Source organism: Mustela nigripes, chromosome 18, assembly GCF_022355385.1.
Source record: "Mustela nigripes isolate SB6536 chromosome 18, MUSNIG.SB6536, whole genome shotgun sequence".
NCBI classification, from domain to species: Eukaryota; Metazoa; Chordata; class Mammalia; order Carnivora; family Mustelidae; genus Mustela; species Mustela nigripes.
Genome location: NC_081574.1, coordinates 14,991,312 through 15,002,649, shown reverse-complemented (window position 1 = coordinate 15,002,649; position 11,338 = coordinate 14,991,312). Strand labels below are relative to the sequence as shown.

The window sequence follows — 11,338 nt, the reverse complement described above, 5'->3', positions numbered from 1 at the left end:
ATCACAAGTAGACAGAGAGGCAGGCAGAGAGAGAGAGAGAGGGAAGCAGGCTCCCTGCTGAGCAGAGAGCCCGATGGGGGACTCGATCCCAGGACCCTGAGATCATGACCTGAGCCGAAGGCAGCGGCTTAACCCACTGAGCCACCCAGGCGCCCCGACTTGATTGATTTTTAAGAACCCTTTGAACTGGCTTCCCTCGCATTTAGTGTTTCATGCGACTTACCAATAATTTTTTTTCTAAGTTTTGTTTAAATAACCTCTACACCCAATGTGGGGCTTGAACTCATGACCCAAAATCAAGAGTCACCCACTCTTCCAACTGAGCCAGACAGGTGCCCCCACACCAACCCATCATTTTTTAAAACACTCTGGTGAATTCTGTATGTCTGTCTCTGACCTGTTTACTCAAACACCACACCTACCTTTTTTATGATTCAAGGGCTCCTCTGCTTTCACTTCATTGACAGGAGAATCCCTGTTACTATTACAATCAACGTATCATAAATGTTATCAGTGAGACCATTTTTGCTCCTCTGCACGGTTGAGTAACAATATTTTGCTATTTTAACACATGAGGGTTTTTCCCTATATGCTTGCTTTTATCCCATGATCCTTTTCTCATGCAGCTAAACAGACATTCTGTGTCATTGCTTGGGGGGAGGAGGGGATTCAGAGGCACCTGGGTGGCTAAGTCATTAGGTGCCTGCCTTTAGCTCGGTCCGGGGTCCTGGGATCAAGGCCCACATCCAGCTCCCTGCTCACGGGGGAGCCTGCTTCTCTCTCTTTCTCTCTCTTCCACTCCCACTGCTTGTGTTCCCTCTGTCTCTCTCTGTCAAGAGGATGAATGGAATCTTTAAAAAAAAAAAAAAATGCAGAGAGCAGAGAAAATGAAAACTATTCTTGGCATTAGAATTTCCAAAAGAAAAGAAAGGTTTCAAGTATAAACAGTAGATTTGGTAGAACACCTGACGAAAAGCGAATTTTCCCGCCCACCCCATCCTTCCAAAGATTGCATCAAGTTTTCCCAAACCTGGAGAGAAAGGATTAGGGAGAAAGCAAGAAGTGAGATGTCAGTGTGGGTCCTTGAGAAATAGGGGTGCTGGGGTGCCTGGGTGGCTCAGTGGGTTAAGCCACTGCCTTCGGCTCAGGTCATGATCTCAGGGTCCTGGGATCGAGTCCCACAATGGGCTCTCTGCTCAGTGGGGAGCCTGCTTCCCTCTCTCTCTCTGCCTGCCTCTCTGCCTGCTTCTCTGCCTACTTGTACTCTCTCTCCATCAAATAAATAAATAAAATCTTTAAAAAAAAAAAGAAATAGGGGTGCTGTACTCTCCCCCAGCTCAGAGAGGCAGCAAGAAGCCAGGAGATAAGGGACTGGGTGATGTGTTAGTACCCAGGTCAGAGACAGAGTTCATCCCAGTATAAAGGAACAAAAGAACAAATTCCAGTACCTGTAGGTTAGTCTGCCTGTTTGAAGGACCCTGCATAGACCCCATGAGTTTCTCCTGCCCCACTGTGGCCCAGGAGCAGCGGAATAGCATTTTGTATCCAAGGACAACCAAGTTAACTGAAAACAAGCCAGACCTGGAGAGCCTCATGTTTGGAAATGAGACAAATGTCAAGAATGACCTTGACAGAGCAGTGACTGAAGACCAGAAGGGGATAAGAACCTGGCAGCTGATGCCTGCGTGCATAGGTGAAAATCCAGACCATATGCCCCTCCCTTCCCATCTTTATAGAAATCCCTGAGATTTATATGCAAATCACTGCCAAAGTGAAAGAGAAAAAGGACCCAAATTGCTTTCGCCACGCGGCTGAATGGAGTCTCTTCATAGAAATTAAGTTGTCTTGCACAGTTGAGTTACTGGGCCAATATTTGTGCTTGCTATATAGTATTTTCTTAGTTTTAAAAGAAAATATACCAAAGATATATCATAATTTTGGAAATTCTTTACTGTTGCTTGGCAAATCAAGCACTTATTATTTCAAGAAGGAGACAGACTTCATTGACAGAAGGAGAGAGAGAGAGATGGGGGAGGGGGGAACTTGAGGACTATAACTAGAGTTACAGAAAACTATGGTTTTCACTATCATGCTCTATGAAACTCCAGCTTATGCATTTTTGAGAGAGAGAGAGAGCACGCGGGAGCCTGGGGGCAGGGGTAGGGGCAGACCAAAGGCAGACAGTGAATCCTAAGCAGGTTCCATGATCAGCACAGACCTCCATCTCCCTGAGATCATGACCAGAGCCGAAATCCAGACTCAGACACCTAGCCAACTGAGCCACCCAGAACCCCCACGCCAGCTTATGCAGTTTTTAAATGGCTAAACTAAATAAGTAAAACAACTTACTCTTTTAACATAACAGGTGTTCAGTAAAGGCTGTTCAATCCATAGGAAACAGTGTGCTTCAATTTCTAGTGCAACAGTTCTCAACTTTTTCCAGTACTGGAGCACATTTAACCCACCATAGTTTTCGTGGAACAGTATGAAATACAGGTATGCAGAATTTCATCATATAAAGTAGGAGGAGTAATTATACTAGCAGAAATATGACTGTACCAATAATCTGCCATATGAAATCATAGCCACATTAATGGTTGGCTTATCAGTCGCTCCTTGCTGCTGTGTCAAATTTTCCTTTACATATTTTAGGGCTTTAATTTTAAAGGAATACAAGATTTGAATTGTTATACTTTCTTGGCAAACTTAACTTTAAAAAAAAATTTTTTTTTTTTAGGTTTTTTTATTTATCTGACAGAGTGAGAGATCACAAATAGGCAGAGAAATAGACAGGCAGAGAGAGAGGGGAAAGCAGGCTCCCCACCGTGCAGAAAGCCTGATGCAGGGCTCGATCCCAGGACCCTGAGACCATGACCTGAGCTGAATGCAGAGGCTTAACCCATTGAGCCACCCAGGTGCCCGGACAAATTTAACTTTTAATCTTAAGTTGTGATCCTCTTTATCTGAAGTAATGTTTTCACCTTGAAGTCTTTTCCCCTGGTGTCATTTGGTCTGTATTCTCCTGGTTAATCTTTTTCTAACCCTTTACTTTTCTCCATTTTGTATGTTTTATGTATGTTCTCTGTAATCTTCCATATTTTCTTTTCTCTCTCTCTCTTTTTTTTAAAGTTGATACTTTTATTCTTTTAGCTAGAAAGTTTGGATCCATTTCCCTTTATCATGATCATTGATCGTTGATATGTTTTAAATTTTATGTTGAAATAATTATAGATTCAAAGGAAGTTGCAAAGGAATTACTACACATATTTAGAATGTTTATTTATCACTTATTATATGCTTTCTATTTATCCTCTGAATGTTTTTGAAAGTCATCATTTCATTCCTTACTTTCCATGACTATCCCTTGTCAACCACTATATATTATCTTAATTACTTACTAAGGTATTAATAACACCATAGTGGTTATTAATTATTTTGGGTGGTTTTAATACTGTCCCAGTTCAAGATTACCAAGTTTCCCTTCTTGGCCTATGTAAGGACTGGGCATCTCTTGTGACCATAAGGAGTTTATTCACAGCGCAGAAAACACTAAAGTCAAATTAACGAGGTTCTCACAACTGTTTAATGGGCATAGCTTGCCACGGAGAAGTTGTGCTCTGAAATAATTGTTCGAATTTCATAGCATTATTCAATGTAGCCACTAGGGGGAGATCATATGTAGCCGTTCTAGGTCTCTGATTTTTATTAAAAACCTGTCAATACTACAGAAACTAAGGGAGGGAAATCTCCCTACTTTTAAAAAGACATACACATGAAGCTTTAAAATATTAAACAAAAATCATGAAGTCAAAGCAGTGATTGTCATATAGGAAAAGAAAGCAAGACTTGAGTAGGCGCCTGCTGCAAGAAATGCACTTTAAACATAAGACACAATTAGGCAAAAAGAAAAGAAAAGAAAAGAAAATCCCCTTCATAAAAAAAAGGAAAAAGAAAAAAGACGCAAGTAGGCTAAAAGTAAAAAGATAGAGAAAACTGTAACAGAAAAAATGTCATGAGGGGTGAAGAAAGTCATTTCATAAAGAGAAAGGTGTTGGTTCCTCAAGAGGACATGACAGTCCTCTATGTTTATTCATCGAAAAACAGAGTTTTAAGATACATGAGACAAAAATTGATAGAATTGCAAGGAGAAACAGATCCACAGTTACAATTAGGGATTGCCTCTCCTTGTGTTCACTTCCTAGGGCTGCTGTATCAAATTTGCACAGACTAGGTGGTTGAATACAGCACAACTTTATTTTCTCACAGTTCTGGGAGCTAGAAATCCAATAACAAGGCTTAGTAGAATAAGAGATCAATGCACAAAAATCAATTGTATTTCTATATACAAGCATTAAACACTTGGAAATTCTATTAAGAAATAACATTTACAGGCCAACCGCTGGGTGGCTCAGCGGTTAAGTCAGCGCCTCTAGATTTCGCTCAGGTAATGATCTCATGGTCCTGAGACCCAGCCCCAGGTCCGGCTGGCTCAGAAGGGGGGCTGTGGGATTCTTTCCCTTTCCCTCTTCCCCTGCTCGCTCGCTCGCTCTCTCTCTCTCTCTAAATTAAATAAGTAAAATATTTTTTAAAAGATTTATTTATTTATTTGACAGAAATCACAAGTAGGCAGAGAGGCAGGCAGAGAGAGGGGGTGGGGGAAGCAGGCTCACCCTGAGCAGAGAGCCCGATATGGGGCTCGATCCCAGGATTCTGGGACCATGACCTGAGCTGAAGGCAGAGGCTTTAACCCACTGAGCCACCCAGGCACCCCAGTAAAATATTTTTTAAAACAACATTTACAATGGCTTCAGAAACATGAATAACTTAGGAATCAGTTTGACAAAACAGACTCAATGCAACCCTGATCAAAATCTCTGCAAGCTCTTTTGGGTGTAGAAACTGACAAACGAATTCTATAAAATTGATGTGGAAATGCAAAGAACATGGAATGCTAATAGAACGTCCCGGTAAGAAGATCTGTTTAGCTCTTCTAACCTTCCGGAGAAGCTGGGTAGAGAGGTTCATAGCGAGGATTATTTGTCTTCAGAAAACAGAGACAGCTAGACAGGTGGTAGAAAGAGTTTCTGCAGTGGGACCTGCTGCCTAACGGGGCCACCAATCTCGGCTGTTTCTCTTGATTTATCCCGAGGGGAGCGGGATGATTTGCTTAACGGGGAAGAGCAAAGAATGGAGCTATCTGCAGATTTACTCCTTTCTTGCAGTTCCCTTCTCCTGCCAGGCGCATTCCCGGGGTTCCGAGGACCCCAACGTCCGTGCCCCCACCCGGGCCCCCGACCCGGCGCGACCAGATCCCGGGCGCGTCCGGGGGCAGCTCGGGCCGGGGGGTCGCCGCGGGCGGGTCCGCTTCTCGGGCTCTGTGCTCGGCTTGGGGAGAAGCGCGGTGCGGAGGGCAGGCTGCGCCCTGGGGCCGCGGCCGGTGGCAACCTCCAGCCGGCGGCGAGTGGGGCGCCCATCGCGGAGCCCTGCGCCTCGCGGCTCCCGCGGGACAGACGCCAGGGAGTCCGGGGACAGCAGCCGAGGCTGCGCGACGAGGGGCGTGACCGCGGGCGGCTGGAAGGGAGCCGGCTCTCTGAGCGCGCTCTGCATTCTCGGTGCCCCCTTCTCAACCCGCGGCACCCCACACCGCCGCAGCAGGAACCCCGACAGCAGCGCGCGGGCTTCGGCGGGTGCTCGCGGCCGCCGGGTGGGGCGCGGCGGGGAGCGCGGGCCCGGGGACGCCCCCTCCCGCGCGCCCCTCCCGCGGGGACGGACGCCCTCCCGCCCCGCCCCCAGCCCAGCCTGAGTGCGCGGCGCGTCCGGGGGGCGGCGGACACCCGGGCTCTGGCACCCCCGCGGTCTGGGCAGACGGTGCCCCGGGGGAGCCCGCGGGAGCCGCCGGCAGGTAAGTGAGCGCGCGGGCGGCTGGGGTCCGCTCGGCTTGGGGCTTCGGGGTTTGGGGAGGTTTGTCCAGCTTCCGTGCGACCCGGGACCACGAGCCTCCCCGCCTCGCTGAACCCAGCGCCCTCCCGGCCTTCACCGGCCGCAGAGGTTCCTTCCTTCGGTTGTTGAGTCAACCCCCGCCCCGCAGGACGCAGAGCTCCCCCGGGCTTCACTCAGCGACGACTTCGTGCCTCGCTGCGGCCGCGTCACGCTTAGTTCCGCCGGCCGACCTGAGCGAGGCGCTGCGGCCTCTGTGTTGCGAGCACCTTCTCCAGGCCGGTGTGGGAGGCCCCCTCCTCTCCGGCCTCTCTCGGAGCTGGGGCAGGACCTGAGACCCTTCCCCTGGAAGGCCCGGGCTCAGCCTGCACAGGCGTGCATCCATCCCTCTGCGTGAATCTGATTCATTCCCCAAACGTTCTTCCTCTCTCCCTCCCTTCTTCCTGTCTCTCTCTTGTTTAATCACCAGGCACTGTGCTTGACAGCAAGGAAACACACGTGGCCAAGACCCTGACCCTGCCGTCAAGGAGCTTACAGTTTAGGTCAAGTTGTCTCCTGGGAGGGATGCCTGTCTTTCAGGCTCCCTGCGTCACCGGGAAGGGATAGGCTCCTTATTCTCCCCACCTGTCCTCGAAGGACAGAACTGACCTCCGTCCTGGTGTTACTTTCCCGCTTGGAGGCCTTTGGGATGTCTCCCTGCTTCCTGCAGAATAAGGTTTAAGGCCAGTTTAAAGTTAAAGTTTAATGCCAGCTCCCAGCTGGCATTCAAAACCCTCTCAATCCCTCCCTTCTCTGTAGTCACATTCCCCCTTTAGCTGGCACATGACCTCCTGGTTTCTTGCCTCCAGCAATCCATCTATTTCTAGTCTATTTCCCAGCCTCCCAGTTTAACTCAAGTCCTCCTTCTGGATAAACTACCTCTGGTAGGATTGCTTGCTCCCTCCTCCCTTTCCCTACAGCATTTTTAGTCTTCTCTGCTGGCTACCACAGCCTCCTTGTAAGTCACCTGTCTGAGCCCCAGGCTCAGGTGGGAGGCCCTGGAGGGCAGTGGCCACATCTTTGTCTTGGCGCTGGGCACAAGCCGGTCTCAGAAGGCCCGAGCACTGCTTGCAGAACTGACATGGATTGCCGGAATGCTCTGAATGTGCAATTAGGGAAAATCTAGGAGACCAGCCAGTCTTTAGCTATCTCTCCACACAACTGGAACCATAAAATGGATACTTTGTAATTAGCTAATCCCTGTAATTTGTAATCCCTATGTGGAGCCTATTTGCATCATTTAAACCCACAGTCATCTTACAGGGCCTCGGCTAGGAGATGGATCTGTCTACACTGACCACATTTACAGGTCAACAAGGCACAGACACTTGGCCTTTGGTGTTGCATTGGGATCAAGCCAATACAACAGAAGGGTGCCCTTCTGCGTTTCAGGACACAGGCTTGTGTTGTGTCTTGGTAACTTGAGAAAGTTGCTTAACCTTACTGAATTTCGGTTTCCTTATCTGTAAAATCTGAGTACCTGTGAAGCACCTCTCATGATAGTGTGTGTGTAGTTAATCTGCATAAAATACAGGCTGTGGGTAAAGGTTACTTTCTTCTTTCCTCTTCCCCTCCACGTCTCTCTGACTTGTGTGGCTAATCCTACCCGTATTCCATTCAGTGTGTGTGTCATTAGTCTGTGAGTTAAAAGCTTAATAGCTAGTAAGAAATACTCATTCTACAAAAAGCACAGGTATTATCCTTACTTTTTCTGATGGGGAAGCTGAGAACAGAGGTGGTAAATAATTTGCATAAGGATAAAATAGAAAAATATATAAAACACTGACTCTGTTCAGAAATGAAGTAACAGTAACAAATGTACCAAGTATTTACTACCAGTTTAATTATATAGTGTCTAGTAGGTTCTGTAAGCAACGGCCCATATTGTACAGTTTTATCTTCCTCACATGCCTTGTGGTTAAGATGATTCAACCATGATCTAAGCGCCTGATTAATAGGAAGTGGGACAAACCTGAAATTTATTTCACATAGATAACAGACTCAGAGAGGTTAAATAACTCGCCCCAAATATTTTAGTCAACAAGAAGTAGAATTAGCTTCGGGGGCGCCCAGCAGGCTCAGTCAGTTAAGCATCTGCCTTCTGCTCAGTTGTGATCCCAGGATCCTGGGATCCAGCCCAGGATCCCTAGAGCAGGGAACTGAACCCTCTTCCTGTTTCTCCCCCTGCTTATATACTCTGTGTGTGTGTGTGTGTGTGTGTGTCAAATAAATAAATAAAATCTGAAGAAAAAAAAAGTAGAATTAGCTTCAAACTCTTATCTTGGTACTTGTATACACTGATGGAGAGAGTACCCATTTGTAGACTTGATGAAGGTAATTATATCAAGAAGGTTAAGTATCTCTTTTCTTTGACTCAGCTATCCTACTAATGGAAAGTTATTTCAAGAAGATCATTGAAAATATAGAGAAAATCTGGATGCATAAAGGTCTTCACTAGAGAGTTATTTATGATAGAACTTGGAATGTATGTAATAATGACCACTAGGGAAATGGCTAATAAGAAGTAAAGTGTGGAACTTTCACACAGCCCGTGGATATCACACAGCCAGTAAAATAACCCTTTCCCAAAAGTTTGTAATAATATGAGAAACGTTCATATAATAAGGTTAGGTGAAAAGCACAAGGTATGAGGATGTGTCTGTCTGTATAAAACCATATAGTATAATATAATATAATATAATATGAATCTCGGCTGTGTTAATAATACACACCAGATAAAGAACATGAATGCCAAACACCAGAATGTTAGCAGTAATTATATTAATTACTTTTTCTTTTACGTTTAATTAAGCTGGTTTTTATTTTTCCAATGTTACCACTTTTCTGGTAACGTTTCTTTTCTGTAAGGATTTTCTGTTGTGTCTGGGCCTGGCTAAGAGAAATGGCTTCCAAAATCTGATGTAGCTCGAAGGCCTGGGACCTGTCTCTGTCGTGTCCCAGGAAGTACTCAGCATTAAAGACTCAGACTAGGTTCTCCTGCCTCTTACACCAGGGAAGATAACCAGCCTCCGGAGGTGAGAACGGGGCTGGAGTGGAAACCTGGCGAGGATTTAATGCTGATCATTAAAAAAATAAAAAATAAAAAAGCAAATCAGCAATAACGGGAGTTGAAGTCACACTCAAGAATTTAGGGTAAATCGCCCCACTCTGTTTGCAGAATATATTTCTCTGACTCTAAAAGGTCAAGTCTCCTTGACTGTGCCGGGAGGTGGCTGGGCTCCATGAAGAAGGGTGGAGAGAAATTCTTTCTTTTCTTTACTTTTTTTTTTTTTTTTTTTTTTTAGGATTTCATTTATTTATTATTATTTGAGAGACAGCATAAGCAGGAGGAACAGCAGGCAGGGGGAGAGGGAGAAGCAGGCTCCCCGCTCAACAGTGAGTCCAATGCGGGGCTCGAACCTGGGGTCCTAGGATCTTAATTTCTTACAGGCTGGAACTCCAAGGACTAGATCATGATAAACGTTGAAGAGTTGTACACAGCAGGTAAGGAACCCCTTCCCTCGGGAATTCCTACCCGGTCTGACCGTTTAAATAGAAGCCAGGGGGCGCTGATGACAGCCTCACAGGTCCATACAGACATTAAAGGAAAAGCCCCCCAAATGTGGTCTGCTCTTGACTTCATGAACAAATCAGTGCCTGCCTTTTATCAGTGTGTGCAAGCAAGCTCCGAATGTCGAAGAGCTTATGCTGGAATTTATAGGGTTAATTGTATTACAGGAGGCGTGTGTCTTGGACGTGTGTGGTTTTATGGGTTATATCTTCTCCTTTCACATTGATAATCCAAATAATACAACTCAAGGGATCAAGTCAGTGGGAATCTATTTATAGATGTCTGTAGTGGAATATAGTTCACATTTTAGCCAATCCATTGTTCTTTTTATTAAAAACAGGTTCCTGGATCTCACACCATGGGAAAAACGCAGAAGATGAAAAAACAACACTCCGGCCAGAATTTAAGGAAATTCTTAATAAACTAGGTTTTCATATGAAGGAAATGGGGTTTGAAAACTTTGGCAGTGGTAACTTTCATTTCTTTCTTTCTTTTTTTTTTTTTTTCTTTTAAATTTCACTTACTGTGGAACAAATGCTGACACATTCCCTCTTGGAACTGCAAAGAAAAAGTGTGACATTAATATCAATGAAAACACAACCTTGTATCTTGAATTTGTTGGGCTTTACATTTAAAGCCAGATGGGCAGTGATTGGAAGGGTCTAAGGGTAGGAGACTTACCACCCTCTGCTCTCACTCCTTGTTCCCTTCTCATTTCTGACTCCAGTGCCCAGCATGGGGCCTGGCATATGGTGGACACTGGTTATTAGTGCTTGTTTCTTTTAAAAAATATTTTTTCAAAAAATGTATATTTTACTCTCTTTTTTTTCTTCAGTAAATGTGTGTTGAAAGCTTGCTTCCTAGCCCTCCTTTTAATTTCCCCTCAGCTTTTGCCCCTGTCAACCACACCCCAGCCCCTGTGTTAGACTCAGCTTTGGATTATGGTCAGCTATGGAATAGGTCTGACTTGGTCATCATGAAGGTCATTTGTTGGGGCCCTATTAATTGCTGCACAGTGTCCTGGGTTCTTTATACAAAATATCATTTACTCTCCCTTTTTTTTTTTCTTTTTTAGAGAGAGGAAGAGGAGAGGAGGGGTGGTGGGAGAGGGAGAGAGAGAACTCAAACAGACTCCATGCTGAGCGAGGAGCCCCATCCAGGGCTTGATCCCATGACCCTGAGATCATGACCTGAACAGAAACCAAGAGTTGGACGCCTCCTTTGCCATAGATTGACCATATGTAGGTGGGTTCATTTCTGGGATCTCTATTCTGGTCTCTTGATCTATGTGTCTATGTTTGTGCCAGTACCATCCTGTTTTGCTTACAGTGGCTTTGTAGGATATCTTAAAACCAGGAACTGTGGTACCTCCATCTTTGTTTTCTTTCTCAAGATTGCATGGCTATCTAGGGTCTTTGGTGGTTCCATATACATTTTAAGATTGTTCTAGTTCTATGAAAAATACTATTGATATTTTGATAGAGATTGCATAAAATCTGTAGATTGCTTTGGGTAGTATAGACATTTTAACAATATGAATTCTTGCAGTCCATGAGCATGGTGTATCTTTCCATTTGTTTGTGTCATCTTCATTTCTTTTATCAGCGTTTTATAGTTTTCAGGGCACAGGTTTTCTCCCTCTTGTTTAAACTCATTCCCAGGTGTTTCATTTTTTTGTGCAATTGTAAATGGGAGTGTTTTATTAATTTCTCAGGTACATAGTTGTCATTCAGGTAAATCATTCCCTGACTCAGTTATCCAGTTTGCAGTTTATCAAAGTTTTCTGCTTTT

General features: G+C 45.1%; 1 long non-coding RNA gene across 1 annotated transcript; it reads left to right on the top strand.

The window, feature by feature from the left end:
* Window positions 1-5,728: 5,728 nt before the first annotated feature.
* LOC132006416 (uncharacterized) lies at window positions 5,729-10,403 on the top strand. The gene is made up of 3 exons (XR_009401093.1): window positions 5,729-5,902; window positions 9,427-9,480; window positions 9,888-10,403. It is a non-coding gene; the product is annotated as an uncharacterized LOC132006416 (long non-coding RNA).
* Window positions 10,404-11,338: the final 935 nt, after the last annotated feature.